Source organism: Oryx dammah, unplaced genomic scaffold (genome assembly GCF_014754425.2).
Source record: "Oryx dammah isolate SB20612 unplaced genomic scaffold, SCBI_Odam_1.1 HiC_scaffold_13, whole genome shotgun sequence".
Taxonomy (NCBI): Eukaryota; Metazoa; Chordata; class Mammalia; order Artiodactyla; family Bovidae; genus Oryx; species Oryx dammah.
In genome coordinates, this window is record NW_024070197.1 from 47,819,994 (window position 1) to 47,828,320 (window position 8,327).

At 45.7% G+C, this 8,327-nt stretch overlaps 1 protein-coding gene across 1 annotated transcript in view; it reads left to right on the forward strand.

Moving 5' to 3' along the window:
- Positions 1-7,904: 7,904 nt before the first annotated feature.
- SIAH1 (siah E3 ubiquitin protein ligase 1) overlaps positions 7,905-8,327 on the forward strand; it is a 27,667-nt gene continuing 27,244 nt past the window's right edge. The window contains exon 1 of the mRNA XM_040253591.1: positions 7,905-8,066. The gene's annotated coding sequence lies outside the window, so the exon portion shown is untranslated. The remainder of the gene's footprint in view (positions 8,067-8,327) is intronic.

Sequence of the window (8,327 nt, forward strand, 5' to 3'; positions counted from 1 at the left end):
TTATTAGGTACCCTTGGAAAAGTTACTTTCCCTCTCTATTTCAATTTCCTTATCCATATGATACTCCTTTCATATATGTTGTTAGCTTTAAAGTAACTAACCTGTAAATTCAAGCACATTAGGAGTCCAATAAATGCTAGTTCTTCCAAGAAAGAAGGAACAAATGTCTTCCAACAAGGAATGAAAACATATAAACTAAAAATTGTAAATAGAATTCCTAGACAGCCAAGGTTTTTAGGACATGGTCCTTGTCTAGTATTTACTCATTTGCTCAGCAAAAATGTTGAGGGTTCTCTATGGCATTGTGCTAGGCCTTGATGGGGACACAGTGGTGACTGTGCTGTGCCCTTCCCTGTAAAAGAAAGGCTTAGTGTATTCCTTAGCACAGAACAGGAAATCAACATAGAAGTTTTAAAAAGATCTAACTTCTGGTGACTATAAAGAAAAGATTTGGATCTGTGGAAATAAGTATGTGTGTATTGAGAGGTCAGGGGAGGCAGGGATTGTATCAAGAGCTCTGGATGGGATGGACACTAATTGCGTTTCATTGATGTAAGACTGATATCTGGAAAGTAATTATTCTTAATACCACTCATCCCCACAGACTGCCAGGTACCTAAAAACCTAAATGGTTTTCCAGCTTCTTGCAAAATTTAGTGCCTAGCACATAACATTTTTTGAGAAGAAAGAGATTAAGGAAAAAAAGTTGTGGACGAATGCACTTCCTGATCACTGAGGACCTTTCGGCAGTTAGTCCCTACGATGTTTTGGGGTATTTATGCTATAGCTCCAATTTCTTCTCCACCTGGTTTGTTAGAATTTGTTTTGGATGCTGTTTAATACATTCACCACCCCCAGAAAGGTACTGACTGTCAACAGGTGTGTCTGATAAAGAAAACATTGTTTCTGCTTTGCGTTAGACATGTCTGACATGTTGGGACCTGCTTCCCTTCTCAAAGCTGATAGGAATCTAGTATTTGGGAGGGAGGCGTGCATGCCTGTTTCAGGCCAAGAAAGGCTCCCGGTATGGCTTGCGGCAGAGCTCGGCTTGGAAGGGAATGCTAATACGTCTTCAGAGCTATCCATGTTAGTTGAATGATAAATGGGTATTAACGAGCTAACGTAAGAGAAGATATTAATAGCAATGGTTTCCTGGGCAAAAGATATCTATGATTGCCTGGAAACAAACACAGCCCACCAGTGATCCGGGAATGATGGCTTTGGCCTTGTGAACCAATCTGTACAAAAATAATTGTATTGACATTAGACACTTAGAAATGAAGTATACTGTCTTAACTGGTTTTGCCAATTTTTATGGTGTTATCTGGAATTTTATGTAATCATGCAAAGGACGAGTTGCTTTGACTGTATGGAGGGCAGCCAGTGTGCCTTGAATAACACTAGCACATTCATCAAGTGAGCCAGTGAACTAGTAGAGGCTTGATGGAAGAGAAGTTTGAGAAACAGACCTTCCAAAAACTCATGGATTTCAGAGGCCCGCCCATATAGAAAGCTACCAGTTAGAGCAGGAGCAGGAAAGGAACTTAACAAAGGCAGGATTTGTACTCTGGAAAAATGACACTGGTGACTGGGAGAGGGGAAGTTGATGTGAAGTTGAGGCTAAGGCTTTGAGCTTTCAGGGGAACATTTGGAAAGGTGTTGCATTGTATTGTCGTATTGGAGGGGCAATAACGAATTGAGAGTTTTGTATAACTGAGGAATTCCCTGGCCATCTGGTGGTTAAGACTCGGCACTTGCACTGCCAGGGGCTGGATTGGATGCCTGGTCAGGGAATTAAGATCCTGCCAGTTGAGTGGTGTTTCCAAAAAACAAAACTAGAATATATATATATTATTATTATCATAAAAGTTGAATTCATATTTCTTAAATTAAGAACATTGGTGTGCCCAAAGATTTACATAGGTGCACCTGAGTGCTCTTAATCCATAGAACAGTTTAAAACAGTCATACAAGAGAATGTGGAAGAAAGAATATGTATATGTATGTATTTTTGGCAAATTTCCATGTGAAAGAAATAATGATATCCAATTTTGAACATGACTCAGTTATTAAAAATCATGGACTAATGCAGTCAGTCAAAACACTTTCTACTTATTCCACTTGCTCCTACTTCATCTCTTGGTAAAATCTCACCAGACATCATGGAAAGAACAGTTCTTTTTGAGAAGATGTCAATAAATTGGTCTCAGACCTATATTAAATGTCAAGTTACTGTGAATTTATATAAGATCCCCAAATCTAGATACTATTATCAGTGTCTGCTTTATTCATGACTAGCAAAGAAGAAAGTCACATCATTTCCTGTCACTAGAGTCTTTATTATGGGTCACCTACAGAATTAGAACTTTACATTCCACTGGAGCATGATTCAAGGGGACTAGGAAGGTTGAAATATTTTCCCCATCTGGCCTGAAAATATTTGGCACTCATCCTGAAATCCCATCAAGTAGAGGACTATTTAGGTTGGCTTTAGAATTTATAGAAATGCTTTTCTTTAGATTAACTGTCATGGAAGCAGAGTTGCCTCCCTATTGACAAAAGGATGTGTAGTTACTTCACAGTGGGGCTATTTTCCTTCCAAGGTTTAAAACTTTAATGTGTGTTCATGTCCCACTCATATCTATCAGCCATTCATACCCTCAGTAGGAATGAACTAAACCAGATTAAGCCCCTCCCAAATCTAGATGAGATTAGTGGGGATGAAATTAATCTCATGAGTGAGTTTTGTATAAAAGGGAAGGGGGAGAAGGAAGCAGTAGTTTCAACTTTTCTACAGGAGAGCAGATACCAACCTAGCCAAGAAAATCAAGTTCGAGAATTCCAGAAACAGAAGTTGCTTCTGATACTTCGTAAGTGACTTGTGGCGTCTTCAGGCAACACTTTGTCCTGGGCACTCCTGCAGCTTAAAAGAATCACCAATTCATAAGGTACTCCAGCACGGGGCCAAAGGAATTAGTGTCATTTTTGGAATGGGCAAAATGCTGTTGATGAATGCGTATGGCTTCCCTGCTGGCTCAGAGGTTAAAACGTCTGCCTCCAATGCTGGAGACTCTGCGCAGCCCCTTGGGCTGTTGCTTGCCAGGCTCCTCTACCCATGGAAATTCCCAGGTAAGATTACTGGAGTGGGGTGCCGTTTCCTACTCCAGGGGATCTTCCTGACCCAGGGATTGAGCTCGTGCCTGTTGCATCTCCTGCATTGGCCAGCTGATTCATTACCTGTGGGTCACTTGGGAAGCCTTCCTCATTTCATTTTCTAAAGATTAATTTTATTGAGGTACAGTTGATTTACAATGTTGTGTTAATTTTTGCTGTATGGCAAAGTGATTCAGTATATATATATATACTTTTTCATATTATTTTCCATTATGGTTTATTATAAGATGTTGGATATAGTTCTCTGAGCTGAAAATAGGGCTTTGTTGTACTTGCTAATTCCTAACTCCCAATCCATCCCTCCCCCTTGGCAGCCACACGTCTGTTCATCTGTGTCGTATTTTAGATTCCACGTTTAAGTGATATCATATGGTATTTTCTTTCTTTCTTGGCTTAGCATGATAATCTCTAGGGCCATCCATGTTGCTGAGCCCTGGTGGCTCAGAGGGTAAAGCGCCTGCCTGAAACGCAGGAGATCGGGGTTCAATCCCTGGGTTGGGAAGATCCCGTGGAGAAGGAAATGGCAACCCACTCCAGTACTCTTGCCTGGAAAGTCACAGGGGCGGAGGAACCTGGTAGGCTACAGTCCATGTTGCTACAATGACATTATTATTATTATTTTTTATGGCTGAATAGTGTTCCATTCATACCTATCTTTTTAATTTAGTTTATTGAATTCTATTTTAAAAGTACCTACCATATTCCATCTTGTAATGTCCAGTTTTGCCTTAATTGAATTGAAATTGACAAACCTCAAAATGACTGTTGAAAAAGAAACCTGGGTTTTCCTCATTAATTCCCCTACTAGGCTCTGTTCTCTGTGACTCCAGAGAATCTGCTAGAACACACGTCTCTGCTCCACCCTAAACAGGGGTGGGCTAGGATAGGGTTGGGTTAGGCGGAGCCGGGACTGTGGGGAATGACCCACAACCTCCTTCCTAAGTCCTGGGCTTCTATTTCCAGCTTCTTTCTGCACGTTCCCCAGGCACTTCACACCTAATGCCTCCAAAACAAGAATTTACTTTTCTTTGTTTCCTCCCTGTCCATCACCATTTACCAAGCTAAAAATCTCAGAATAGGCTTTAGAGCAGAGCATGAAAGAAGGGCTTGGATTTGAATCCTGCCTCTTGCCACTTAGTAGCTCTGTGAACTTAGGCAAGTTATTTGACCTCTTCATGCCTCGGTTGCCTCATGTATCAAATGGGGATAATAATGGTATTGCTTTATGGAGTTTTTGTGAGGAGTAATGAGGTAATGCATGCGACTGAAACAGAGCAGATGCTTAAGAATGGTCACTAATACAGTCTATCGGGTCGCAACTTAGTGACTAAACAACAACAAAAACTATTTCTACTATATTTTTGTCATTATCACCAGCCTCAGGTCTTTGATCTCCATATCCTACCCGCCCTAAATCCACCTGATTGCTCCCTAGAGCCAATTGTCTCTCCAAGATTCTCAACATGTCTGTTGCCAGCTGTTTGTTTCAGGCCTTCATTTCTTGCCTAGACCGAAGTGCTCTCTGGTCTCCCTTTGCTCATTTTGGCCAGTTTCAGCCAAACTCTACCTCCCCATCACACTGTGACTTAGACACACGTTTTCCTTTTGTGATTGTCCCTTCCATATCTGACCTCAGTTTGGAAGGATTTTTCATTTTCCTCCTCCTACCTTTTAGCTGAGGCTCAGTTTCAAGTTTATTCCTGAGTGAATGAATCCTTTTTCAGCCTCACTAGCCTGAGAAGTGCTGTCCATTACATAATTTGGCACCTTGGCCCACAAAACCCAGCAGTCTCTGAACTCCACTGACTGTTTACATCACTTACCTATAACTTGTGCCCTTCTCTTACCCCCCAGAAAAAAAATCTGCAGTGGAGTTGTTCTCCATTCCAGGAATTGGGAAAGGCTTTCTTCTGAAATAGGGCTTCCCTGGTGGCTCAGATAGTAAAGAACCTGCTTGCAATGCAGGAGACCCCAGTTCAATCCCTGGGTTGGAAAGATTCCCTGAAGAAGGAAATGGCTACCTACTTCAGTATTCTTGCCTGGAGAATTCCTTGAACAGAGGAGCCTGGTGAGCTACATACAGTCCATGGGGTGGCAAATTCGGACACGACTGAGCAACTAACTCACTTTCACTTTCTTCCGAAATGCCTTTCATCTTTCTCAAGTCCTTCACTTTCCAGTAAGTCACCCCTGACCCCCAACTGGTTCAGTTCAGTTCAGTCGCTCAGCCATCTTGTCCGACTCTTTGCGACCCCATGGACTGCACTCAGGCTTCCCAGTCCATCACCAACTCCCAGAGCTTGCTCAAACTCATGCCCATCATGTCAGTGACGCCATCCAACTGTCTCATCCTCTGTCATCCCCTTCTCCTCCTACCTTCAATCTTTCCCAGCATCAAGGTCTTTTCCAGTGAGTCAGTTCTTTGCATCAGGTGGCCAAAGTATTGGAGTTTCAGCTTCAGGATCAGTTCTTCCAATGAATATTCAGGACTGATTTCCTTTAGGATTGACTGATTTGATCTCCCTGCAGTCCAAGGGACTCTCAGGAGTCTTCTCCAACACCACAGTTCAAAAGTGTCAATGCTTCAGCGCTCAGCTTTCTTTATGGTCCAGCTCTCACATCCATACATGACTACTGGGAAAATCGTAACACGGACCTTTGTCCGTAAAGTTAATGTCTCCGCTGTCTAGGTTTGTCACAGCTTTTCTTTCAAGGAGCAAATGTCTTTTAATTTCATGGCTGCAGTCACCATCTGCAGTGATTTTGGAGCCCAAGAAAATAAAGTCTGTCACTATTTCCCCATCTATTTGCCATGAAGTGTTGGGACTGGATGCCATGATCTTCGTATTTTGAATGTTGAATTTTAAGCCAGCTTTTTCACTCTCCTCTTTCACTTTCATCAAGAGGCTCTTCAGTTCCTCTTTGCTTTCTGCCATAAGGGTGGTGTTATCTGCATATCTGAGGTTATTGAAATTTCTCCCTGCACTTGCAATTTGATTGCAGCTTGTGCTTTACCCAGTCCAGCATTTCATATGATGTACTCTTTATATATGTTAAATAAACAAGGTGACAATTCACAGCCTTGACATACTCCTTTCCCAATCTGGAACCAGTCCCTTGCTCCTTGTCCAACTCTAACTGGTTAATTCCTTCTAATCCTTAGGTTCTTTACTTAGTCACCTGTCATATTATATACCTAGTTTGTTACATACCTTCTTAGCACCAGGGACCGTCCACCACCCGCCTTTTTGTAACATTTTCCCCAGTTGTAGTCATAGATTTGTAAGACTGATTTTTTATGTTCCCCACTAGATACTATATACATGAAAGCAGGACTAGGGGCTCTGTACTCCTAGAACCCAACACGGTGTTGAAGAATGAATAAATAATGTCTTCACTCAGTAAACTCCAAGCCCGACCAAGCAGTGTGTAACAGAACCTGTCAGAATTTATTGTTGAAGAAATTACTGCAGGGGCCTATACAATTTACCCAAGTTCTTCAAGTGACTTTTGGGCTTTGGGGACCAGCCTATTAGTAGTATAGCTTGCGGTTAAGAACACGTGATTTTTTTTTACTTCCCCAACCTCAAGAAACACTGTGCTAATGGTCCCGGAGGAAGAGAGTAGCCACAAAAAGCAAGTACTAGGTTGAGAACAGTAGAAGTATCAACACAGACACAGACTACAGATTTGTTGGGGGAAGCTGGAAATTAGCAGCTTGCATTAGTACCTAAAGATATTAATAACTGTGTGCCTCTCACTTTCAAGCCGAAAGTTTTGTGTTCTCAGGGGTGCTTGCATAAAAACTTCCCATCTAAAATGATTTCCTATTGATAGGAACTTGGACACAATGCGAGACTGTTCCCTGGTGGTTTCTAAAGTCTCATATAAAAAGTACTTTTTGTTTTCACACAATACTATTTTTATGGAGGCTCTTACATGGAAATCCAGTTTAAGGTCTGACACTAGCCTTTGCTCTGGTATATACTTTGTATTTGTTAAGTACGCTGAATGACTTTCCTGTTATTTTTCAGGAAAAGAAAACCCCGAGTCTCATTCAGCTTCCAGAGGACACGGGGAAGGGCGTGCCACTACCCACATTTCACCTAAAATAAGCTTTTGAAACTCGTTCCGCTTTTGCTGAAGAGCAGCTCAAAGCTAAAGGAAGGGGCTTGGACCTCTTCCCTTTTAGGGGTGGGGGTCCAGGTCGGTGGCTAAGGCAGCCCGTTTCTTTTTCCTTTGGGAAAGAGCGGAGTTGAGAAGAGCCGCAGGAGGCGCTGTGTGAAAACAGCAAGTGGGTAGACAGCGGGGCCGCCGCGCGGGACGACCCCTTGGGCCGCGGAACAAAGCCCCGCGGGGGGGCGCGCAAACCGGGTCCCAGACGCGGCAGCGAAGCCCTGCTCCTCCCCAGGAGGGGACGGTTGCGGGCATGAGCGCGATGTTTGTTGGTCGCGAGGTCTTCAGTTACAGCAACTGCCCGCAGAACGCGGGCGCCAACCGCCACTCTCGAAAGCCAGCACCTCGACCCGCGAAAGTCGCCGCTGGCCGCGCGAGCGCCTCTGCGCCTGCGCGCCCGTGGAAGCCCCGCCCCCTCCGGGCCGCCGGCGCGCGGGGCCGCGCCTCCTCATGGCGGCCGCCGCAGTGTGTGGTATTTAGCGGGAGCGCGCGGCGGGCTCGAGGACGCGCGAAACGGCGGCGGCGGCGGCGGCCAGGGGGGAGCCGGGGCGGCCGTTGCGGGGCGCACTCTCGAGCGGCAGCGGCGGCCCAGAGTGTCCCGTCGGTGTTGGCACGAGGAGGCGGCGGTGGCGCTGCCCGCGGTGGCGGGGGTTGACGGCGGCGACAGAGCGCGTTTGAGCCAGGACCGGGGTCCGAGGCGCGCTCTCCGCCCACAGGTAAGTGGGGCCCGGCCTGGAGGGAGGAGCCGGCCGCGAGGGGCTCCGCGGGAGGAGGACTTCCAGGCCCGGTCATGGCGGCGGGCTGGAAGGTCGGCCGGGCCGGGTCGCGCCGACCGGGAGGGGGTGCGGGCAGCCCCCGGACCTGGGCGCCTTTGTCTCGGCCCGAGCCCGGCCGCCCGGCCGAGCGCCGCCCCCCGCCCCTCCCCTCCCCTGCCCGGCCCTGCCCGCGGAGGCGAGCCGGCTCGCCCCCGCCCCCGG